The sequence below is a fragment of the Carcharodon carcharias genome, chromosome 13 (genome assembly GCF_017639515.1).
Source record: "Carcharodon carcharias isolate sCarCar2 chromosome 13, sCarCar2.pri, whole genome shotgun sequence".
NCBI lineage: Eukaryota > Metazoa > Chordata > Chondrichthyes > Lamniformes > Lamnidae > Carcharodon > Carcharodon carcharias.
In genome coordinates this window covers 135,757,419-135,773,354 of record NC_054479.1, presented here as the reverse complement: position 1 = coordinate 135,773,354, position 15,936 = coordinate 135,757,419, and positions in this window count along the sequence as shown.

Here is a 15,936-nt window from a genome sequence, read left to right as displayed (position 1 = left end):
AATCTATACCCATCTACCCACCCCCGTGGCCCCTCACACCTTCCTTGCCAACCCATGCCCCCATTCAGCCCCATAGCTATTTATAGACCCTATGCCAATTTAGTGCCAATTCATGCCAACCCATCATCCCCCAACAAACACCTTTTGCCCTTACATCCTCCATGCCAATATTCACCATGAGCAGACCTCAGCACCCATGGTGAAACTGAAGTTCTTAAGCACCCATTGATGAATTCATTATTTAAAAAAAAAACACTCTGATAAAAAAAACCCACTCACTACATTTAACTTCCTTTATACCCTTATAAAAACAAGCATTTGAATTCATAGTCCCACTTCAAAGTCTTTGAAAGCACTTGAGCTATCAATAAAATTGTGAACTGACATGCACCCCACTGTGATAATGATAGATTATGAAATCAGTCATGAAGCACTAATTGTATAATGGTAACTCTCAGACTTATGTGAACAGATAGAGTGAAATAGCAAGCTCTGATATTTTAACACGGCAGAGTTTTTTTTCAAATATTTAAAGGGCAAGAAATTTAAATCCCTTGACGTTTGACAGCTCCCTTTGACACTTCTCTTGACATTTCTCTTGACAGTTTTCTTATAATTTTAATGTAAGATCCAAGATGTGACTGACACTGGATGAAATAATGTCACTTTTCTAAGTATGTCCTGTAGTTTTGGATACTGTGACCTGAATTTTCTCTTTCTGCTCAGGAGCGCAGAGTCAATACAAGTTCTGGCTCCGCAAACCCGATCCAGGAAAAATGCCCCAGATGTGACAGTTCCAATGGGCTTATGCACTGTTTTACACACATTCATCTTTCCTTTTAAAAATCCCAAAGGGCACTTGACTTCTCCCAAAAGGCACTTGACCTCTCCCAAAGGACACCTGATTTCTCCCAAAGGTGTCCTGGGACTATATCCAAAAGGATACCTTACCTCTCCAAAAGGGTACGCTACCTCTCCAAAGAACTCGGTAAGTTTAGACCTTCTCCTACCAGGTCTAAAGTGTGTAAGTTGTGTTTTGGACATCCCGCTAGCAAGGATCAGATCTGACTGAAGCCACTGCACTTTAACATGTGTAGTCACCTCCGTGAACTATGGATTCTTTTATTCATTCAAGGGATGTGGGCATTGTTGGCTAGGCCAGCATTTATTTCCCACCCCTAAATGCCCCAGAGAAGGTAGTGGTGTAGGTACACCCACAGTGCTGTTAGGAAGGGAGTTCCAGGATTTTGACCCAGCGACAGTAAAGGAATGGCAATATATTTTCAAGTCAGGATAGTGAGTGGCTTGAAGGGGACATTCCAGGTGGTGGTGTTCCCAAATGCCCGTTGCCTTTCTCCTTCTAGATGGTAGTGGTCATGGGTTTGGAAGGTGCTGTCTAAGGAGGGAGGCTTGATGAGTTCCTTAAGTGCATCTGGTAGATGGTACACACTGCCGCTACTGTGTGTTGGTGGTGGAGGGAATGAATGTTTGTGGATGGGGTGCCAAACAAGTGGCCTGCTTTGTCCTGGATGGTGTCAAGCTTTGAGTGTCATTGGAGCTGCACCCATCCAGATAAGTGGAGGGTATTCCATCACAATCCTGACTTGTGCCTTGTAGTGGTGGGCAGGCTATGGGGAGTCCTTCTAGATGGTGGTGGACATGGGTTTGGAAGGTTCTATCTAAAGAGGCTTGGTGAGTTCCTGAGGTGCATGAAGCACTAATCCTCTGATGGATGTGCAATTTCCACCTCCATTCCCCACCCCCACCACCCCACACTGTGAAAATGGCAGGGGCCAAGTTCGAGGGTAGGGCCTCTGCTGCCATTTTCACTAAGTTGGAGAGCCTTTCCATCTGCATGAAAATTCAGGCCTGTAAATTGCTGGTCTCTAATTGAACATTTATGAGGGAATCTTGTGGAAATTTCAACATGTGTCCTTTTTTCTAGCATTTGATCAAGTTTCAAACATTTTGGGGGTGTGGTGGTGGGGGCTAGAGTTCATGCAATAGTTTAGTGAAGAAGACTTGCAATTCTTTCCAGGACTTTACTCACCTTGTGCTTTTTATTGTTGGGGATCTGGAGGACTGTATATGAAATCACAGAAATGGGCCTCCATCAGGAAAGCAGCATCAATTAAAAAGGAACTAGTCCTGATTGAACCGATAGATAAAATAGTGTTGAGATGAAATGTGTTATCTATTTTTTAATTAAGCCTGATAAACAGGCTTTTCATGAAATGTGTCCTTTTTTTTGGAGAGGAAGAAAGTTGCATAATATCTGAACAACATGTCGGCCAACTCTAACCGCTTAAGATCTATATTTTCAGTAATTGCTGAAAGAATAATAGCCGACTTGACCTAATAGTGAGAATAAATAGGATGATGGATCTATAAGCGAAATAGAACATGGTCTTGACAATTAAGTCTCAGCATTGTCGATAATATCCTGGCAATAGCTCTTCAATCTGACACTAGTTGAGACCAAATCAGGAGGATTAAAGTGACATAAATGGAAAGGGAAGTCACAGAAGGCAGTCAGGACAGGGTCTATAAAATGCTAAAATGTACAGTGGGGAAGCAGAGTAAGGAGAGCTGTGAAATCTAGCAGGTCGAAGCTGAGAAACCAATAAGAATAACATGAAGAAAAGATAACAGAAAGTCTAAAGGTGTTTTGGTATCTGAGATAACAACAGGAAAGGAGTTTGCAGCCATTTTGAATGTTGGACCCAAAATGCCAGGACATACTCCTCCTGTTCCCTCCATTGGATCCCTTGGACTCATTAAAAAAGGACATGTTTTCCTTGTGTAGCAGATTGGCTGCAGCATGAGCTGTTCTGGTTTCACCTTCGGTTTAAGTCTGTGGTACGTATTTATCGGTGGTAACTGACTTCAGTTATCTTCTCAGTCAAACTGGTTAACCTTGCACTATATGGAATTTCTTTGTCAATGTTGTACCATCTGTTCTTCGAAGCTGAAACTATTGAATTACTTTTAGAATGCACTTTGTATTCTCTACTGCTTTCAACTAAAATAACAGCCTTAAAGCTCAAGCTATATAACCAATTGTCTTTCTTCAATGAAAAGAGATGCATATGGTCCTTTGTGGATTACGGCCAATTACCAATAAATTCTGAAAGACTATTTTGCCTTTCAAAGGTACTGTTTTAGGAATCTTCTAAAGAATTCAAATTTTCTGTAAACATCTGGTTTGCAAATGGCCAATTATTGCCCAGACTTTAATACCTTTTTTTAATAATGTTCCAGGAAATCTTACCCCATGTGATTATCTCCCACACGACTGTTGGGAGAAGGTTTGGAGAGGGGTGAGAGAGAGATGTTTACCAGAACAGATTATCTGCATTGGAAATTTACAAAATTGAGTCTTCTGTTGAAGGCTGTTTTTTGAGTCTTCAGCTGTTTTGGGGGCTGCCAGTTTTTATTTTGTACCAGTTGGTCAGCTTTTGGTAGTTTTCTAGACTCTGGAACTCACTCCCCAAACCTCTCTCTCTATCCACTTCTCTGTTAAGACACTCCTTAAAACCTACCTCTTTGCCAAACCTCTGCTCACCTGTCCTCATATCCCCATAGGACTTGGTATCAATATTTTTTTAATTTTGACTACCTATAGGCACTTTATAAATGGAATTTATTGTGTTCATCAGCCTTAACCAGGTTGCCAAGTATCCATGTTCCATAACAAAAACAAAAATACTTGGAAAAACTCAGCAGGTCTGACAGCATCTGTGGAGAGGAATACAGTTAACGTTTCGGGTCCGTATGACTTTTCGTCAGAACTAAGGAAGAATAGAAAAGAGGTGAAATATAAGCTGGTTTAAGGGAGGGGGGGGGGTGGGACAAGTAAAGCTGGATAAAGGGCCAGTGACAGATGGAGATAACCAAAAGATGTCATAGACAAAAGGACAAAGAGGTGTTGAAGGTGGTGATATTATCTAAGGAATGTGATAATAGGTGACTTTAAGGGTAGAAAGCAGGACAAGCAAGGTACAGATAGCCCTAGTGGGGGTGGGGTGGGGGGAAGGGATCGAAATAGGCTAAAAGGTAGAGATAAAACAATGGATGGAAATGCATTTAAAAATAATGGAAATAGGTGGGAAAAGAAAAATCTATATAAATTGTTGGAAAAGGGGGTGGGATCAGAAAGGGGGTGGGGATGTGGGGATGGAGGAGAGAGGTCATGATCTAAAATTGTTGAACTCAATATTCAGTCCGGAAGGCTGTAAAGTGCCTAATCGGAAGATGAGGTGCTGTTCCTCCAGTTTGCGTTGAGCTTCGCTGGAACAATGCAGCAGGCCAAGGACAGACATGTGGGCATGACAGCAGGATGGGGTGTTGAAATGGCAAGCGACAGGGAGGTCTGGGTCATGCTTGTGGACAGACCGAAGGCGTTCTGCAAAGTGGTCACCCAGTCTGCGTTTGGTCTCTCCAATGTAGAGGAAACTGCATTGGGAGCAGCGAATGCAGTAGACTAAATTGAGGGGAGTGCAAGTGAAATGCTGATTCACTTGAAAAGAGTGTTTGGGCCCTTGGACGGTGAGGAGAGGGGAAGTAAAGGGGCAGGTGTTGCACCTTCTGCAGTTGCATGGGAAGGTGCCGTGGGAGGGGGTTGAGGAGTAGGGGGTGATAGAGGAGTGGACCAGGGTGTCCCAGAGGGAACGATCCCTGCGGAATGCCTCGGGGGGATGAAGAGAAGATGTGATTGGTGGTGACATCATGCTGGAGTAGGCGGAAATGGCGGAGGATGATCCTTTGAATGTGGAGGTTGGTGGGGTGATAAGTGAGGACAAGGGGAACCCTATCACGGTTCTGGGAGGGAGAGAAAGGTGTGAGGGCAGATGCGTGGGAGATGGGCTGGACACAGTTGAGGGCCCTGTCAACCACCATGGGTGGAAAACCTCGGTTAAGGAAGAAGGAGGACATGTCAGAGGAACTGTGTTTGAAAGTGGCATTATTAGAACAGATGCGACGGAGGCGAAGGAACTGAGAGAATGGGATGGAGTCCTTACAGGAAGCGGGGTGTGAGGAGCTGTAGTCGAGGTAGCTGTGGGAGTCGGTAGGCTTGTAATGAAATTTGTAATGATTATTTGCATGTTCCATGCCTTTCCAGTCTAACTTCTTGTCTTCCTAAATTTCCTGCATCAAAGTGTATTTCGAACTGGAATTTTTATGGGTGTGTTAGCTTTTTGGAAGCTGTTGGTGGTTTTCTAGGTCAATATGATACCACCTACTAATATGGGAAGTTTTCAAAAACTGCTTTTCTTTGAGGGCAACTTACAACCAAATAATCAGAGAATCTCTTGTTAGAAGAAGGTCTTCAATATCTTTTTTGCCTTGTACCATCATCGCTTTTATCATTTAATCTCTCCCACCTTTCACTTTATCACAAACTTTTCCTTTTGTTGTTTCTTCCCCTCAGCAACCACCAGCACCCCCGCCCCTGCCCCGCCCCCACCCCCGCCCACGCCTTGCCCCCACCCCGCCCCCACCCCCGTCCCCACCCTGCCCCCACCCTCGCCCACACCTTGCTCCCACCCTCGCCCGCGCCTTGCCCCCACCCCCTTTCCCTGTCTTGTTTTAAAACTGTTCAATCTCTAAGTAATCACAGTTTTGACAAAGGGTCATTGGACTGAAATGTTAACGTAGATTTTTTTCTCCACTGATGATGTCAGCCCTGCTGAGTATTTCCAGTGTTTTCTTTTTCTCTCAGATTTCCAGCTTCCGCTGTACTTTGTTTTTAAAAAATCTATTTGGTCACCATTTTGATAGCTGTTTCTACAGAGATAGTGGCCATCTGGTGGAGAGGGGAGTAGGAATTCCTCCAGTCACATGTAGTGATATAGTAAGCACTTTTAAAACAAGTTTACAGTTCCACTAGAAATACCGTATGAAGGGAATGTTTGCATATGCAATGATGTTGCTGGAGTGACAGAGGAACTACTCACATCCTGGTGAATAGGTTCAGGGGTGTTTCCTAGTGAAAATTGAGAATGAGGGAAGGACATTTGACCTATCAAGCTATACTACTTGGAATGTGCTGTATTTTTTTTATCTCGGAGCTATACAGAGACTAGTTTCTATGTAATTTACAGGTTTTATCTGCAGTGCTTTAAAATCTCTGCTCCATACTTACGGCTCAAGCTTCCAGTAACTTCTACGGTTTGTTTACTTTTCTCTGAATCCACACCCAGGCTTAACTAATCAAGCACTGTGATCATCAATAACGAACTGGATGACATAATCAAACAAAGAACAATTGAACAATTGAACACTACAATTACACTAACAAAAGTACCTGGAAAAACCCAGCATGTGTAATTGGTCTATCATAGACCCTCACCCCAACAGCAACGGCTCATTTACTTTATTGGTCTGCCATTGAAGTAAAGAGGATCACACTATTATCGTAGCGTTGAATGTTGTATTAAACTGAGGTTGTGTCTGCTAATCCAGGTGGTTGTTGACGGTACCATGACATTCTCCCAAGACCAAGGAATTACTCACAGAGATAAAAACAAAAAACTGGGGATGCTGGAAATCCAAAATAAAAACAGAATTACCTGGAAAAACTCAGCAGGTCCGGCAGCACCGGTGGAGAAGAAAAGAGTTGACGCTTCGAGTCCTCATGACCCTTCAACAGAACCTGTAAATTACATAGAAGCTAGTCTCTGTATAGCTCTGAGATAAAAAAAATACAGCACATTCCAAGTAGTATAGCTTGATAGGTCAAATGTCCTTCCCTCATTCTCAATTTTCACTAGTAAACACCCCTGAACCTATTCACCAGGATGTGAGTTCTGTTGAAGGGTCATGAGGACTTGAAACGTCAACTCTTTTCTTCTCCGCCGATGCTGCCAGACCTGCTGAGTTTTTCCAGGTAATTCTGTTTTTGTCCAAGGAATTACTCTGTTGTCTTGGCTATGATTCCTCACTCATCGCCTGTGCCATGGAAGAAAAAAACTGCAAAAAAGGACTTGCATTTATATGGCACCTTTCGCAAGCACAGAATGCCTCACAGAATTCCAGCCAATGATGTATTTTTGGAGTGTAGTTACTGTTGTAAAGTGGAAAATACAACAGCTGATAAGCCCACAGCAAATTTCCATGAGCAACAATGTGATAACAACTAGATAATCTCTCCTGCTGATATCGTTTGAGGGCGAATTATTGCTCAGAGCACAAAATCCCCTGCTCTTCATCAAAATAGTGCCAATTGGGCGTTTTACATCCACCTGAGAGGGCAAACAGGAACTTGGTTTAGCCTCCCATCTAAAAGACAGCATTCCCTGCAGCATCCCCAACAGTACAGCACTCCCTCAGTATGGTGTGTTAGCCTTGAATTTTGCTCAAGTCCTGCTGTGGGACTTAACCCACAACCTTGTGACTCAGAAGCAAGAGTTCTGCTCACTAAGCCATAGTCGACACAAAAATATTTTCGCTTGCTGTTTTTGAGGGGTGTTGTGGGAATGGAGTGGCTGCTATATTTGTCTACATAATAATTGCACTTCATATGGTGAATTACTTTGTCGAAGTGCTTCAAGGCTTTTCAACGGATAAGGTATTATATCAATGCATGGTTCGCTTCCTTTTCAAAATACTTCATGAGGGAGGAGATTTCGTACCTCCACATTTCATTCCGCATTGATTCAGCTTCATCAGCTTTGTTGTAATGTTTTAACTGAGTTTTTTTTTTCTTTGTGAAGAAACTTTGATCAATCTTTCTCTCTATAGGTTTTTCATTTGGTTGTGTCGGTAATTGGTGTCTTAGCAGCAATGATTAATCAAAGAAGGGTGAAAGGTATAATCTACTCTCATGAGACTATTAGTACAAGGAGCTAAATCTGTCTTCTTTGGAAAACAATTTATGCCTGAACATTAGGTTGAGTTCAGGCTAATATAAATTAATACAGTACTATTGTAGTATTAAATATCTTTTAGGTAAGTTATTAAACTAAGGTCTCATATGTGCTCTCAGGTGGGTGTAAAAGGTCACATGGAATTATTTAAAGGAGATTAGGGGAGTTCTATTGGTGTTCTGGCCAGCATTTAATCCTCAACCAACCCTAAATCAAATTAACTTGTTATTTATTTCATTGCTCTTTCTTTACATATGAACGCATGCATTAGGAGCAGGAGTAGGCCATTCGGACCCTGGAACCTGCTCCACCACTCAATAAGATCATGGTTAATCTGATTGTTACCTCAACTCCATACTCCCGCCTACCCCCAATAACCTTCCACCACTTTTTGAGGAAGAGAGTTCCAAAGACGCACTGCCCTCTGAGAGAGAAAAAAAATTCTTGTCATCTCTGTCTTGACTTTGTTTGACTTTGCTGTGCACAAAATGGCTTCCATCTTTCCTACATCCCAACTGTGACTGAACTTCGTAAGCACATTGCTGGGTGTAGAGCACTTTGGGACATCCTGCGGTTGAGAAAGGCAACAGCAGAACTGCAAATTCTTTCTGTAAGAATTAGTATTATTAAAGGCTACCCCCACCCCACCACCAGCAACCACCAGACCCCCACACCCACCACAAGTCCCCGCAAAAAAAAACCCCTCTCCTCCTCCGAGTATTGTTTCTTGTTGGGATTTTTTCCCACTTGCAAAGCTCGACATTCTGGTCACCACTATTTTAACCGTAGAAATGTTAAAGGAAGTCAAATCTTAAAGTCTAGGCAAGAGTGTTAACAAGATTTTTAATTGTGTAACTGGGCCTGTTCTACCTTTACTCAGTATATCTTATCATCCCTTTAATGTGCACTTTTGAACGCAAATTGATTTTTCTTTCCTGTGTCTCGTGAATAAGAGTTCTACATTTTTATACCAATTTAGGACCTCCTGTGGATATAACATGGACAAATAAATGTCACATTCTGCTGAAGTGTCAGTAAAGAATGTCTTTCAGAATAAAATGTTGGAAACCGTAGATTTCTAGAGGCAGCAATACTTAAAATGATTGCAATCTTTTGTTTTTATGCATTTAATACATTTGATACGACCCTGCATTTAATACAATGGGCGCTATAACATCTTAATATGATTACCCTTGCACAACTCTAACCAGTATACAATAGCTTATTAAGATGTCACGAAAGTCAGGGCCTGGATTTTACACAGATAATAATGGCGAGGCTAACAGCATTACGGTGCCAGCTGTGAGGGAGCCCTGGCATCCAACATTGCTGAGAACATTTTAAAAATTCTTTTATGGGATGCGGGTGTCGCTGGCTAAGCCAGGATTTATTGCCCATCCCTAATTGCCTGTGAGAAGGTGGTGGTGAGCTAACATGTTGAACTGCTGCAGTCCATGTGGTTTGAGGATGATGGTATGTTCCTGTATTATGCCCGCTCTCAATGCCCAGCGTCCCTTCATCCTGCTCTCTGGCATAATAAGCAAGCTGCTGATGGTGTGACCATGGATATCTTGCTTCCCAGCACACCCCTCTTCCCTCCCACCAACCCTCCCCTTCTAGCTTCATACTTTCAGGCAACCCAAGAACAGCCAAACAGCCAACTGCTTAGTCACAGCAGCCCAAGAGGAAAAGAAAGAGCGACAGCACAGCATTGATGAAGAGACCCTGTCACTTTCTCTGATACTCGCAGCCACCAGCTCAGATACTGGCACTGCTTATGCCTTAGAAGCTAGCATAAAGTTGGGATCAACACTCAGACAGTCATCCGGGCACCAGTTGGTTGCAGCCAGGACAGGGGGCAAAGATGGTTCTTGCCAGCTCAACGGAGGGGTGCAGGCAAATGCTGCTGCATAGAATTCAGATGAGCACCTCGATGGGATGGTATAAAGGGGAATAGGCTTTCATACTAAGATGCTGGGTTTCATCAGCTGGCCAGCCAGGCAGACTCTTGTAAAGGTCAAGGAGCATAGTCTGGCTCCGAGTGGGCCAAGGGCTTTGTGCAGAGCATGCCCTCTCCACATCGTTTTCTCCACCTCCCTGCAGACCCAGAGGCCACTGGCACTGCTGTAACTATATCCGCTGCAGTCTTTGTGTAGTAAGGTCACCAACACCTCTGCCGTCCCTGTGAGAATGTAGCAACTCTCCTGGGGAAATCCAGGATTCTCACCTTAACGCCTCCAAATGCCCGACACTTTGCAATTGCAGAAGATGTTAAACATGACCTTACCTGCAATTTGAATGCCTGGCTCTTTAAGAGACACTGGTGCAGGGCCCACCTTTCAGTTCAACACTTGTTGGTTAGAAGGTGACTCATGAATTCATGACCTGAACCTGGGAGGTCCAAGTTATGCATTCTGACATTGCATCAGATGTCAGGATAGCGTCTCCTTATCGGGCTTCTGGGGATGTTTGCATAGATGCCCTCTAACATGCAGACCATATTGGAAATGGCTGGTGGCTAAATGCACCCCAGCAACACTGTGCTCAGCCTGTGTAACATCACCTCCCTACCAAGATAAAATTCACGCCTATATAAAAGCAAAAAACTGCGGATGCTGGAAATCCAAAACAAAAACAGAATTACCTGGAAAAAGTCAGCATGTCTGGCAGCATCGGCGGAGAAGAAAAGAGTTGACTTTTCGAGTCCTCATGACCCTTCAACAGAACACGGTTCTGTTGAAGGGTCATGAGGACTCGAAACGTCAACTCTTTTCTTCTCCGCCGATGCTGCCAGACCTGCTGAGTTTTTCCAGGTAATTCTGTTTTTGTTTTAAAATTCACACCTGCCTGGTTCAGTGAGGATTCTTCAGTCTGCTTGGTTGATGAGCCTCACTGTTTCTTGCCCTGCTTAGAGATGTTATGGATATCCTCCATAGGGCACGCGCTGGGTCAGGCACCAAGTTGAGGCAAGCCTCCAATCACAAAGCCACAAAAGATTTGGGAGCAGCTGTCAGCAAAGTGAATAGTGAGTGCAACATTCGGGTCCAAGAGTCTCATGGCCGGGGTTATGAGAAAAATGCTTTTGCTTGAAGTTTGAGGGTGAAATTTATGGTCTCGATTCGCAGGCCACAGCTAGAGTATCGCATCCAGTTCTGATCACCACACTTTCAGAATGTTTATGAGGGTCCTTTAGTGGATGTGGAGGAGATTTGCCAGAACAATTCCAGGCATGAGGGATTTTAGCTACAAGAGTAGGTTGGAGAAACTGGGGTTTTTCTCTTGGAGCAAAGGAAGTTGAGGGGCGATTTGATAGAGGCGAACAATATTATGACAAGTTTGGATAAGATAGACAAGGAAAAGCTGTTTCCATTAGCCGATGGTACAAGGACTAGGAGACTCAGGTTTAAGGCTTTAGGCAAGGGATACGAACAAACGAGCAGGGAGCAGAAGTAGGCCCCTCGAGCCTGCTCTGCCACTTAATAAGATCACAACTGATCTGATAGTAACCTGAAACCTGCATCCCACCTAGCCCTGATAACCTATCACCCCCTTGCTTACCAAGAATCTATCCACCTCTGCCTTAAAGATTTTTGAAGACTCTGCTTCCACCATCTTTTCAGGAAGAGTTTCAAAGACGCACAACCTCCTGAATGAAAAAAATTCTCCTCACCTCTGTCTTAAGTGGGTGACCCCTTATTTTTAAACAGTGACCCCTAGTTCTAAATTCTCCCATGAAAGGAAACATCCTCTCCAGACCCACCTTGTCAAGACCACTCAGGATCTTATGTGTTTCAATCAAGTCACCTCTTACTCTTCTAAACTCCAGCAAATAATAGCCGAGTCTGTCCAACCTTCCCTTTTAAGGCAACCCACCCATTCCAGGTATAGTCTGGTAAACTTTCTCTGAATTGCTGACAATGCATTTACATGCCAAGGGGAGTGCGAGGATAACTATTTTTTAATGCAGAGGGCGGTAATGACCTGCAACTCGCTGCCTACTAGGGTGGTGGAAGCAGAGATGATCAATGATTTCAAAAAGAAATTGGGTTGGCACTTGAAGGAGGATGAATAGAGCAGGGGAATGGGGATGACTGGAATGGAAAGGTAGCATAGACGAATGGCCTCCTTCTGTGTCATAAATGACTCTATCACTCTGCTGCACCATGAGCAGAAAATCTCATTTAATCCGTTCAGTTTGGTTTCTTTTGTGCAGTCTGAATGTTTAGCTTGGTGTGGTGCCCAGTCAATTTTGCCCGAAGCGTGGCCCTTCTGTTTGTGTTACTGTACTGGCATTTTATCTTGGGTTTCGTCCGTCAAATTTTATGGCTTCATGGCTTCCCTTGACAGGAAAGGGGATTTAGGAGACCTTGCACTGAAATTGTAATCTTCCACTTTGAAAGCTGGCCAATATCTTAAAAGCAACAAACATTTGCATTGATATAGAACCTCCCATGCAGAAAAACATCCTGAAGGACATCACGAAAAAAATATATATCATACAATAACATTTTTGTAATATCTGCTGCCAATGAAATTCTTAAGACATTTAACCCAGCTGTCTTTACCAATCAATGTCACCCTGAGCCTATAGCACTCATTGGCCACCACCATGCCAATGGGAGTTATCATTCCCCCAGGTCATTAATGTTATGGCGCCTCCATTGTTAACTTAAGCCAGGCATCCCAGAAGCTGAACATAATGCCTCATCTGCAGCTTGTCACTAATATTTGTTTGCTATGGTTCATTTTATTGCTTTTTATTCTTCCTGAATTTCTAAGTATGCTGGCTGAGCTGCTTGCTGAAGAAATTACCCTTGCTGGCTGGCTTCAAGGGAGGGTATGTTGTGTCAGGGCTCAGTATGATTGACGAGAATAATCCATTGGTATTTAAAGGTTGTGTAGTTCCAGTGCGTTGGCAATGAGCCCTCTCTGAAAGTTTTTATAAGCAGAGGATTTAATTTTGCAGAGAATGACAGGCCCTAAATTGCAAATGGTTATTAAATTTCTTCTTCTGTCCAATTCTCCTTCCTGGTCCTGTCTGGGCACAGTGTAAATACAAAATTTGAATATTAACCATTATTGTTGAGGTGCAGCAGCTCTTTATTAGATGTCTAGCACCTTGCCATGTATAAATCTACTGTGCAAGAGAATAAAAATCTTGTCTTGTCTGTGATAAATCTTGTTACATTTAGATTTGCAATGACTACTGTAATTGCTAAGTCTCAGTTTGCAAGACTCATTTGTGCATCTTCAGCAGTCATTTGTTTAGTTGCTTTTCCTACAAAACCATAGAGTGAAGAGAGGTATAATGAAGATGGGTTGAATATGTCAGCAAGCCTTATTTAGAATACACTGGCATAAATGATGGTGTATAAGACCTCCTGAGCAGATGTGAGTGGAATATAGAGGAAATAATGAGTTTTTTTTTAACTGCAGCTTAATGAATGTAGGCTTTCAAAGCAATTTAGGATGTGGGCAGGATTTTCATGGAGTCATGGAGACTCCACGGACCATTAATAATGGTAGACAGGACCTGGATTGGGAAGTGCTGCCCCATTTCCACCAAATCCAATTTTCGCCAGTAGGGTAAAGGGGACAGGATGTGAAGCACACCGGGGGGAAACCTGAGCTCAGCTGAACCATTTGAACTCAGTGCTGAGTTCAAGCGGATCACATTTTTGCTGTAGCAAGGACCTTAACCCGCAGTGTGGGATTCATGAATTTATGGAGGAGACATGAACACTTGTGAAGAGCAGATAAAGTACACAGACTGTCAAGCTGTGAAGTTATTTAAATCCCCAGCCCTTTAAAAATTAAAAAAATAGCCTCTCTGTGTCAGTGAGAATTGAAAAAAAAACCTGTTCTAGCAATTATACCAACTGTTTGTTGACATTACACCAAGGCCTATCATTATATTACTGTTAGTGCCTGTCTACATTCCACAATTTACAGTTTTCCCAGCAGGGTGTTGTAAGTTCAAAGTTTGATTGACAGCTCAAAGAGGTTTTTAATCATGAGCTGTCTTTGATGTTTGGCTATGAATACATGTCAGTTTGTTTTGATCAGGGCTTAAGTACTTGAAGTTCTTTTAAAGTTTTGAATGGGCTTTCATGAATAGCATTATTTTTTTATAATGAAGGCTGTAATAGATATTTATATCTCTATTTTATTTCATCTCAACATGGCCCCTGAGGTCTGCCTATAGTGGATACTTGGTGAGTTGACACGGAGGGTGTAAGAGCAAAGAGCGGTAGGTGAGGAGGCATGAGTTGGCATGAAGGATATGAGGGCCCATGGAAGTGGTTGGGAGTCATGACTTGGCATGGAGGGTATGAGGGCTCATGGAAATGTGTGGGGGACATGGGATGGCATGGAGGTAATGAGAGCCTATGTAGATAGGATGGAGGAGTGATGGGGTGTGAGGGGTAAAGGCTGGAGGGCCCAATATTTAACAAAGCAAATGGGGCAAGGTTCCAGAGAACCGAAGTGGGCTGTTTAAACATTCTGCCTGAGCATTTCTGACTGTGGCCACCTTCAAACTGCATCCAGGGGCGATGGGCTCAAGTTCATCCCATATACCAGCCCTCCAGAGCAAAAATCACACCATTCGGGGCACTTTTCCCTGAAGCAGGTGCGCCGAGCCAGGACATTCCCCAACGTGAACTACCCAGCTCAAGAGCAAAAATCCAGTCCCATGTGTTAGATCGCCAAACTTCAAATGCATTCATTTTCTAAATTGATTTTTTTTAAAAAAAACGTGGCATGATCCAAATATGCAGGTGTCAATATTTATAAGTATACATCAAAAGTGAAACAGGAGGATCAGCCCTGGAGCACTTCGAGACATCCAGTGGCCGCGCAAGGTGCTATGTAAATGCGTCTTTCTCTAATCCTTCGAAATAGGGTCGAATTTTCATCTTGTTGTGAGGTGCGTTTCGGAGCGCAAATGGTCACACTTAGGCTTTGTTTTTTTGGAGGCTATCTGCTTTTCCTCCTCATTCCCGGCCCTGCGTCATTTTCCTCTGGCCTTGTTGTGGGTCGGGATACCTAGGGCAGAAATATTCACTCGGCAGGTGGGCGGGTGCGCACTTAACCCGCTCGAGCGTGAAATGATGCGCGATGGCCGAGCATGCCAACGCCAACGCACACTCGCGCAATCGTTCGGTCAGTGGCCGCGCACCTGAGCCGGCAGAACGCCCGCTGACAGTTAAAAGGCCTGCTAAGAAATCATTTAACTTAAATTTTTCACAGCCCGTTTATCCAAAAAAGGTCAAGGAGCCTTTGCATTTTTTTTTGGAAACCTCATCCACGGGCAGGATGAGGTTCCCAAGAGCAAATAAAAATAAAATAGTTTTAAAACTGAAGTAATCGCATGCCCCTGCTCATGTGACAGTCACATGAGGGGACATGTTTTGTTACATTTTTATCTCCTTTGTTTAACAATGCTCCACCTCCCAGAGGCAGCGCCTCCGAGGCAGATTAGGAAGCGCTCGCTCGCTTGCATGCACGAAGTCTGTGCTTGGCTCGCTCGCACTCACCCCGCCGCCCCCCACCCCACTCCCTCGCCCGCATAGGCTGCCCTGAGCGCTGCTGCTCGTGTTTCACGCTGGGCGGGCCTTAATTGCCCCCTCCCCCAGTGTGAAATCGCAGCCTTGTCCTGATCGCGGGCGGCGATCGGCTTCCCGAGCTTGCCTGCCCAGGACAAAATTCTGCTCCTAGTATGCAAGATGCACACCCACCCCCCCACTGAGATCAGGTTCTCCATTTACATGGGGTCAACAATTGGATTTGCTCTCATGCATCAATTTCATCTGGTGGTGTGGGGTTTAGGAAGACCACTAAAAGCACACCAGGCTTGAGAGTTTGTGAAGAAATTGGAAAACCTGCTGAGGAGTCTGGAACAATCTGAAACCTACATGTAAAATGTTTTCAAGCCTTCAAATGTCACTATTAGGTGCTGTATTTTAATGTAGATGAGTTTTTAATGCAATGATTCAACATAGAGATCTGTCCTATAAAGGTAAGTTGACCCTTACATTGACTGGCCTTCCAATGGAGAAAGCACCAT